The sequence below is a fragment of the Populus euphratica genome, unplaced genomic scaffold (assembly GCF_000495115.2).
Source record: "Populus euphratica unplaced genomic scaffold, PopEup_1.0 scaffold165.1, whole genome shotgun sequence".
Lineage (NCBI taxonomy): Eukaryota > Viridiplantae > Streptophyta > Magnoliopsida > Malpighiales > Salicaceae > Populus > Populus euphratica.
The window spans coordinates 106,989-117,092 of NW_011500050.1; the positions used below are offsets into that span (position 1 = coordinate 106,989).

A 10,104-nucleotide genomic window follows, 5' to 3' on the forward strand; every position below is an offset into this window, starting at 1 on the left:
TATTAATACATGTATTTATTATAAAGCATACATAGTTATTGAATCTCTAATTTTTAACTAGAATTTAAATTTATAATTAGGTTATATATAAAATTATTATAATAATATTATTATTATATTGTATATCATATAAAAATCAATCTAAATTTATAACATTACTTGTTATATGAATTGATTTTATAATTATGAATACATGATAATTGATGATTATTAACTTAGAATATTTTAAATTTATTAATGTTGAATACAATATTATTAACTAATAATAATTAAAATCAATCCTATACTTTTAATTTAATTTGAGCAACAAAATTATAAAAAAAAACAAATCCAACTAAGATTCAACAAAATTGTTCTCATATAAAAACAATTCCAAACACTACATTAAGACAATTATCAAGAACAAAAGGAATTAAAAAATAAAAAAAATAAAAAGGAAAAAAAAGAAAAATCTTACCTTAATTTCGTTATGAGTGAAGCTGAGAAGATAAAAAAAAACTTTGAATGGTTTGTTTATTAACAAAAATAAATAAATAAGTTAGTGGAAGAAAAAAATAGAAGACATATTTGCACATAAAGGAGAAAAGAAAAGAAGGAGAGAGAGAAGAGAAAGAAAGAGAGGGACATTAGTGCTTATTTAGAGAAGATGACGAGAGAAGAAGAAGAAGATAAGGATGGGAGAAGAAGAAAGTCAGACCATCTGTTATGATTTTAAGGATTCTGATCTTTTAACAAATATAAGAGAGAAGAAAGAGAGGGATATTAGTGCTTATTTAAAGAAGATGACGAGAGAAGAAGAAGAAGATAAGGATGGGAGAAGAAGAAAGTCAGACCATCTGTTATGATTTTAAGGATTCTGATCTTTTAACAAATATAAGAGAGAAGAAAGAGAGGGATATTAGTGCTTATTTAAAGAAGATGACGAGAGAAGAAGAAGAATATAAGGATAGGAGAAGAAGAAAGTTAGTCAATCTGTTATGATTTTAAGGATTATAATCTTTTAACAAATATAAGAGTGGTCATATTTAACAAATATGAAAGTGGTTGAAAAGAATAGTTTTTTTCCTATTTTATTTTTTCTATTTAGTATTATTAAAGTTTTTTAGTTTTTTTTTAATATATATTAAGGTTGTAATAGGTTTTTGATAAGCGGAGACATAAATGAATAAAATTAAGCATTTTAAAAATCTTTCAATAGTTATAGTCTTTTTACTCTTTGAAGATTTTGACTTGTAACAAATCTTATTATTCTTTGTTTTTGGCTATGTCACGTATTAAAAAACTTATGGTTGTTAATAGTTATAGGCACTTCTCAAACCATATATTATTGATCTCGATTCAGGTTTATCAAGTTTATGAGTTTTGATAACTAAAACTCTAGAATTTTTTTGATTTTATTGTAGATAATTTGTTTTTTATGAATTAAAAAATATTTAAATCTTTATATCCAAAAATTAAAATTAAAATATACCTCATCATCATTAAAAAGAAAAAAGAGAGACACTAAGGGCATTAATTAGATAGACTCGTAAACCGAAATAATGAATAATTCATTCTCCTAGTAAATATATATATATATTGAAGCCAAGTTTCAAAAACTTTTTGATTCATTATAAGCTAAAACTTTAACATGATTATTGTATATATTATTGAAGAAATCGCAACCTCAACAAATAGGAAAAAATCCCATGATGCACAGTTCAAAATTAGAGAATTTTTAAAAATTGTATTTTCACTATTTTTAAACTTTTGAATAAAAACTGTAATGTTTCTTAACATTTCCAATATCTTCAACGAAAAATTTTCATGATGAAATCATTATATTTTCAAATAAATTCGTTATATCTCTAACTAAAAGTTTCTATGAAATTTCTATAAAAATCTTCAGTGACTCGTAAAAGAATCTTCATGTTTATGGCAACACCCATGTGAATGTCTCCATATATAATGCTTTGTCATGGTCACAAACTATTCTTAACCTGTGAAAAATATTTTCTATTCGAAACCGAGTTGATGAAAGTATTTGAAATGGCACACAAATTAAACTATAGAAAGCTCGATTCCTATATTTAGTATTCAAGTCTAAATATTCAACAGTAGCCTATCTTGTGCTGACATCTTTAATTCAAATACCATTGCAAATGATATGAAGAAAAAAATTGTCAATTCAGGCTATTTCTTTGCTTAAATTCTCTAGGTTTAGCTGTAGTTTTTTTACCATGCAATTTACAAAACTCAGTAAGCATAATCACTTTATGTTTTGTTTCTCATATCAATGACATATTTAAAAATATAATAATGATTATTTTTTAAAAAAATATTTCTTATAAATATATTAAAAATATATTTTTTTAAAAAAATATTTTTAATATAAATATATCAAAACAATTAAAAACATTAAAAAAATTAAATATTTAAGAAATATAATTTCAATTGCGTTCAAAGTAGGTGAGGGGGCGGCCAAAAACATCCGCTGAAAAGGACAAAGCTCGTTGTCAAAAAAATTGTCTGTTTGCTAGATGACTTTGGTGAGGGTTTACATTTCAAAGCCGACAGAGAACGCCTATTGAAAGCCGCAATACTATGCCACGGGTTATCTTTCAAAAACATGAAGGTTCTGAGGACTTGGTCTTGACACGTGTGTTTTGGTCCAAGCATGACACTCAGCCCTGCGTGAAATTTTGAGCATTTAATGATTTAGAAGTTACTACATCCGTGGCCCCGTGTGCGAGCTCAAAAAACAGAAAAAACAAAACTAGCATAAAAAAATCGGTGCTAGCGTGCTCTAAACAAATAAAAGAAATCCGAAACCGAGTCAAATAAACCGGTATTATTTAATTTGATGATAAAAAAAAGAGGTAGATGGACTCCATCAAACAAAAATAAGTTTCCATAAGAACCTTCCTAGGAAGGTTAGCAAAAAAAATAATAAAGAAGCAATAGAGATTAGTTCCATGCCGCCCCAAAATAAAATATTGAAATTCGAGAAGAAAAGAAAAAAAATTACCTAAATACATCTAAATGGGTATGCAAAATTTATAAGTTGGTTTTTTAAATCAAGATAATCTAAAAACAAATATAAAATATATTGGAACTCAATTCTTAAAACATTTAATATAAAAGAATAGAACAAAAAATCAATTATTAAAGAAAAACAAAACAAAACACTAGCAGATAAGGCAAGCCTATCAAACCCCATGACCTGAATCTTGCAAATGATATAATCACAAAACTCAATTCTAAAGCAATTCAATATTTAATCACAAAACTCAATTCTAAAGCAATTTAATATTTAAAAAAAATAAAAAAATATTAAATTAAAAAAACAACTACCAAAAAAAGACTCAAGTCAATTATAGTTAACCGCCAAATTCGTAATCCTAGTAATGAGATCAAGATCATTAAATTGAAAGGAAATCAAATAAAATCATGGAGCCCAATTTTTAAAAAAAAAAAACAACCAACTTGGAAGGATAAAAAAAAAGAAAAAAAAAAGGAATAAACTCTAATGAAAATAGAACAATGTTAACTCGGATTAAGTTTTAATATCTATAACCTGAATCATAAAACTGAGATCACTCCATCATGAAAAAACATAAAGCCCAATTTCCGACCCGATATCTAAAGATGAGATTGAAAAAAAATACAAAATAATCAAAAACAAAAAAAAATATCAACCAAAAAAATAAATTGAAAAAAAATACAAAATAATCAAAAAAAAAATATCAACCAAAAAAATGAGGACTAAATTAGAAATAAAAAAATAAGAGGAGATTTGACATTTTTGGATTGAAGGATGCAATTGAAAAGAAAATTCAATTTCACAAAAGGATCAAAAACTAAAAACATGAATTAAAAGAATGAGGATCAAATTTTAAAAAAAATTAACAGAACAACCTCAATTTTAGAAAAAAAAATACCTAAACAAAAACTTAAAAATCAAAAGAATAAAGATTGAATTTGGAATAACAATTATGAAGTTTTAAATGGCCATAGCTAATTCTAAGGATAAAAAAAAGAAAAAAGATAAAGAACAAAGAAAATGACATTGATGACACAACGTAAAAAATGAGCATACACACGTCAATTCCCACCACTAAAGAGTGGGTTTGGCCACTAGATAAGGCCATACGTGCTGCCAAAAAGTTGCGCCTCTCCAACTCTCCAGTGGCTTGTATTTTAGTTTTATGACTTAAGTCATCAATTTGAAAGTTGTTTATAGGTTGATTTAGGTCTTTTCTTGGGTCCTTTTTTTTTAATTTCTTCTTGTGTTTATAATTTCATCCTCCAAAATTAAGTTGTGAAATTTACAAGTTAACTAGGTTTATCCCAAACCAATCTAATTTGTCATCGTTTTAATATATATTTTTTTTAATATCATCTAGTATATCACTATTTTAGTATTTAAAAAAGGTATCCTCTAATATGCATCATATTTTAAATTCATAATTAAATATATTTTTTTCTCGAAAACACGTTAACAATGCATTTAATTTTTTTATGTTTAAGGAAAAAATTATTCAGTTTGCGGTATAGCGCAACCCTTGAATCTAGGTTAATACTAAAAATAGGCATTCACAAGAAAGTGAAAAAAAAATAAAGATAAAAACAGAAAAATATTTTTATTAAATTTAAATCAAAGATAAGAAAAAGTTCAAAAGACAAAAAGGTGCTACAAGTCTGACTTGAAAGGGCCGATGCGCTTGCCCTTTATCTTTTTGCATCTTGCAAAGGGGATTTAAAAAAAAATAACATGTTATTTATTTCAGAAGGTGAAGTGTTCTCTGAATGCCTAGCTTTTAATTATCAAAAACTACTAAAAAACCTGGTTGGGGATGTTTATTCAAAAAGCTATTTTTCAATCAATTTTCATCTAAAAACAACGAATAAACACTCATAATCTTAAAAATCAATATCTCTACTCAAAACACCCCTAGATTTATAAGGAAAAAAAAACACAAAATCAAGTTGAGAAATATTATTTATCAACCTTGATCTGCATTTTCTGTATGATAAAAAGATCTAAATGGAATTTCTCTCATAAAATAAAACTTATTGACACCATGAATAACTTGTTATGTCATTGAGATTTTGTCAATTGTCAACTTTTTTTTTATTGTTTTTCAACAACTCTTTCTCTTTTTTATGTAAAATAAAATTTTGAATCAAAATAAAAATAGCAAAAAACAAAAGCACACCAAAAAAAAAACAAAACAAAACAATCTTGAAGGAAAAAAATGCCATAAAGGCAAGATTTGAACATTACCAAAAAACCATTTGTTTTATATTTAATGTCAATTTTGGTCCTTATATTTTCAAAAGAAAATTCAAGCAACATAATCATTTTTTTTTTATTTTGTAAAATTAAACATCAACAAAATATCATGATATTTTTTTGATATTTTGAAAACATGCTAATCAAAACAATTTTTCATATTCAAATATGAAATAACAAAATGTAGAAGGATAAATTAAAAGAAAAAAGCTTGGTGATTGAAATACAAAAATCTTAAGAGATTTAAAAAATACAAAGCACTGTTTGCTGTCCATATTGGTTTTCACATGAGATTTATTTATTTTTAATTAATAATTACCTGTAAAGAATAAATACCATAAATTTAATAACTTTAACACATCAATTGCTCCATCTATTACACTATTGAAATCATATGGTGATTAACAGTGTGATGATGATAGTTATATTTAAAAATATATTAAAATTATTTTTTTATTATTTTTAAAAATTAATTTTTGATATAAACTCATCAAAACAATCTAAAAATATTTAAAAAATAATTTTAAATAAAAATAAAAAAATTTCACCAAACCTTGGGCTTCACTCCTAGACAGAGCATTTTCAGACAGTATAACCAGAAAAGAAAATTTCAGCCAGGAATTACATGGAAAAAAGATTATTATTGTCCCAAAGAAGATTCCTTGTGCATCTATCCATTTAAGGATGTGTACAGGAATGAAATTGCCTTTTTTTCAGACGCATTTGAAAAGCATTTTTCTCTTGCAAAATATCAAAATGATTTTTAACAATTTTAATTTATTAATTTTAAAAATTTTAAAAAAATTAATATATTTCCAAATAAAAACACCATAAATAATTGATAATGAGAGATTCTGATATTGCAGACATCTTCATCATAATTGGTCACAAAACCTGGCGTCCATGCAAAAGAAATTGACATCCAACCAAATTCAAGAAAATATCAACGCTTTCCTGCATGTCTCATCAACCATGGCGTAATTATCAAGAAAAGAAGCTCAATCCTTTTGCGAGAAACTATTAAACCACCTCGATGATTTGAACCATCCTTTTGTAATGGTAAGTCTACTAAAGGAAGCGAAATTTACGATTCATTTTCTTACATTGCAGATTGCAGTAGGAACCCTCCATTCCCGTTCATCATTCTAAGCGCCTGAACTTTCCTGACACTTCATCTGAAACTCCATTGCTTCACATTAAGAGCATAATTTTATTCGTCTTAATCCTTATTGGGTGAGAATCATGTATAATATACCCGTAAAAGAGCTGGCAGAAGCAGCTTCAATCAACTGCAACGCAATGTACGCTATTCAAATACCAATGTGAAGTTCAACTGCTATTAAAATGCTACTTCGCTGTACAAAATTTGCCAGCAGAAAGAAATAAGACCAGATAGAAGAACAAGAAATTACCTCCTTGAGATTAGATATGCAAACATAAAATAGTTGGGAAATCTACATCCCATTTATAATCAATCATGTTCCATGATTGCTAGTCCTTCTGGAAAACATAAAACTCCCTCGAAAGGATTTTAATCATTCCAGAATTATCTAAGTAAAACAATCGCAGATGATGTATGTACAGATACAACAGAAACAATTCGAAGTGACAATATCAGTCGAAGTTCAAAAAGCAATTCATTGATTTACCACCAAAGCAGAGCGAGGACCACCAAGAATCCAATAAAAAAGAAGAGGTTTTTCAAAAAATTATCGGCCTGCTGCCCTCGAGTAGTTGCAGGTGGGAAGCCGTGTGTATGATTGCCGTGAAATCCATGAAAGCCATATGGAAATCCAGATGTTGTTCCATACACAGTAGCATCTGGGAACCCTTGAAACTGAATATTAAACAACGATGGGAAAAGTGATAGACCACCAAAAGCAGTTGAAATCGTAAAGCCACCAATCCTTGTAGGCGCTGCAGGCATGAATCCTCCTGGCATTCCAAACCCAAAATGGGGAAAATTATTTGCATCCGGCGGAGGAGCAGTTTCAGGCCTTTGTCCAGACGGGCGACTAGGAATATCAATACCCGGATAAGATTTAGATCGAGGGTCAGCCTGCGTTTTCCCTCTACCATAAAGAGGAACCAATTTCTCTTCTTGTATGATGGCCTTACAAACTGGGCATTCATGTGAATGCGAATGGTGGTGTAACCATCGGTATAGACAGGGCCAACAAAAGAGATGACCGCAAAGTGTTACGATCGGGTCCTGAGCTAATTCAAAGCAAATATTGCATTCAAAATCGCCTGCATCATTGCCATTATTGCTCGAAAAAGACGAGCTTTCCAGAGGCACACTTCTCGATTCCTCATATCCACTTTCCATCTCTTTATCCAAAAACCCTCTAAATCAACAGCCTGTAATCACATAAAATCCTCAGGTACCATCAAGAACAACAGATTTTATACTTCAATTCTCTGTATCCTTAAGCACAGAGAATCTCCAAAATAAAAACATGTCACCTTCACTTACAACTAATCAAATAACAAAAATTGAACCTATTCCACAAATCCAGCATAAAACAACCTAATCAAAGCAAACATAATAATAAGAAATGCACGATGTCATTAAAAAAAAAAGAAGTAAAATGACCCATCATAGTCGGTCACAAAAACATCATAATTCAGCATGTCAAAACCTTGAAAAAGATGGGGGGGGGAGTTTACAACTTTATAAATCAAAACAGAAAACAGATCAACTACCAAAAAAAACCATTAAAATCCTCTAAAAATCACCCAAATCATATATAAACACAAACAATAAAACACTCAAAGCAAAACCTCATACGGAGACAGGAACCAATACCACTCACCTTGATCAAGAGAGACAGGGAATAAAAAAAAGAAGCTTTCTTTTCTTTTCTTTGCTGGAGAAGGAGAATGAGAATAAGAACGCGAATGAGGAGTCTTTAATAGTTAATACTATTTTATTATTAAAATGGAAAATAAAGAAGAAAAGTTCGACAGGAAGATTCTGGATGGATGTGGCTTCCCTTACCTAAACTTTACCTTGTCGATTTCCCCTGGTAAACAATGTGCAGGATTATTTTTTTTTGGGATTGGCATGCTTGTGTTTGTCCGATTCTACAGTAAATGATCAGACGGTTGTGCATTTTGATAAGACGTGATCAGCTATTTGAACCGCTTGATGATTGGATTGTGTGGTTTCTTGGGCTGGGCCTTGAGAATTGGTTAACATCACCCAGCCTGATATTCCCATGCAAAGCTTTTACAAGGCTTATGAATTATGAATTTGGGCAAGTCCGAAGATAGTGGACTCAGCACTCAAGTCCATGGGCTTGCTGTCTAATATCGGCAAGGATTTGACTATGATTGAAGTTGTGTTAAACATTTTTTTTAAAATATTTTTTAATTTAAAGAAGGCAGCACTCATTCTCGGCTAATGGCATTCTAGTAATGAAATGCTCCATCGAGTGCCATTGGCTGTCAAAACCTGGATTGACACTAATTTTGTGCTGACACAGGAGCCCTACCATTCAACACTAAAGGATAACAAAGGCTGGTAACTTGTCCGCCCAGGAGGTTTTGAACTTCTGGGGATATTTTGATTTCTTAATATATTTATTTTTCGGTTGCAATTTCATGTAGAAATCAAGGACCGGAATACAAATGGATGCAAGATGCTTTCTATATGCTAGTCATTTTTGTCATGTCAACTTTGCCGGCCAGTCAACACAACTAACTAGTTGGAGTCTTTTGTTGACGAGCATAGGTTATTACAGTCCTCAAAAAATAATAAGTGGGATTATTTTTTTTTCAACGTGTAACCTGCACTTGTAGTCTTGTTTTTAAACTTGGTCTGATTATACAATTGAAATGAAAGTCCAGCGATTTGAGGCTTAATTCAAATTGGGTTTAATACTAAAAAAAATGAATTTTATCATATTTAATCTAATCCAATTAAAATTTAATTAAGTTGATTGGCTTAACCCAATCCAAAACTAGATATATCAATTCATTATATTGTGAAAAAGATATATATCTTTTTTGAACGAATTATTATAACAGTTATGTTTTAGTCATTCATTAAAATAATTAAAATAATGAGTTCCATTGAGTAATCTAGATTTTACTTGTAAATTCAATGATTCTCATTCTTTATTAAAGAAAATTATATTTTATAATTTATAATTTTTTCTAGTGTTATTAAATTTGATAAATATAAAATTTATTTTTGATCGAGTTTTTATGAAACTATAAGAAGTTGATTCGTTTAAACTTATATGATCCAGTCAATTTGTTTAAAACCTAGCTTAATTTCTTTTTATTTTAAAATAATATTATATTAATTAATTGTGATTTACCTGCCCAACCCATTATTTAAGCTTGATTTAGTAATTTTGGTTTGCTCAAATATCTTTTGTATATTATAGTAATAATACTAATAATGATGATTTTATTTTTTTAATAATAAGTCTAATGTTATAATCAATGAGAAAATCATGATTCCCATGTAGTGATTTCGATTTACTATTTGTTCAACTCTTTTACCCTATCTTTAGTAATTAAATGAGATAGATGGTCAAGTTAGACATGTATATATGTATATATATGACGAGAAATTTATCGAGAATTGATATTATCATTAAAAGCATAGCTTAACATCAAAAGAAAGAAACAAAGTTAGAGTTCTAGGCTCTTTACAAGCAAACCAGAACCAAGCAATTGAAACAACTTCCTTCTTTAACTCCCTGAACTAAAATATGAACAAAGATCAAATAAAAAAAAAATGTAATAAAATTATAATCAAGCAATTAAATCACCTTTCTTTCCTATTAACTCTCTGCTTGTCCAAGTGATCCACT

General features: G+C 28.7%; 1 pseudogene; it reads right to left on the reverse strand.

Annotated features, from left to right (window-relative positions):
- Positions 1-6,670: 6,670 nt before the first annotated feature.
- On the reverse strand, positions 6,671-8,312 carry LOC105107639 (E3 ubiquitin-protein ligase RNF185 pseudogene; annotated as a pseudogene).
- Positions 8,313-10,104: the final 1,792 nt, after the last annotated feature.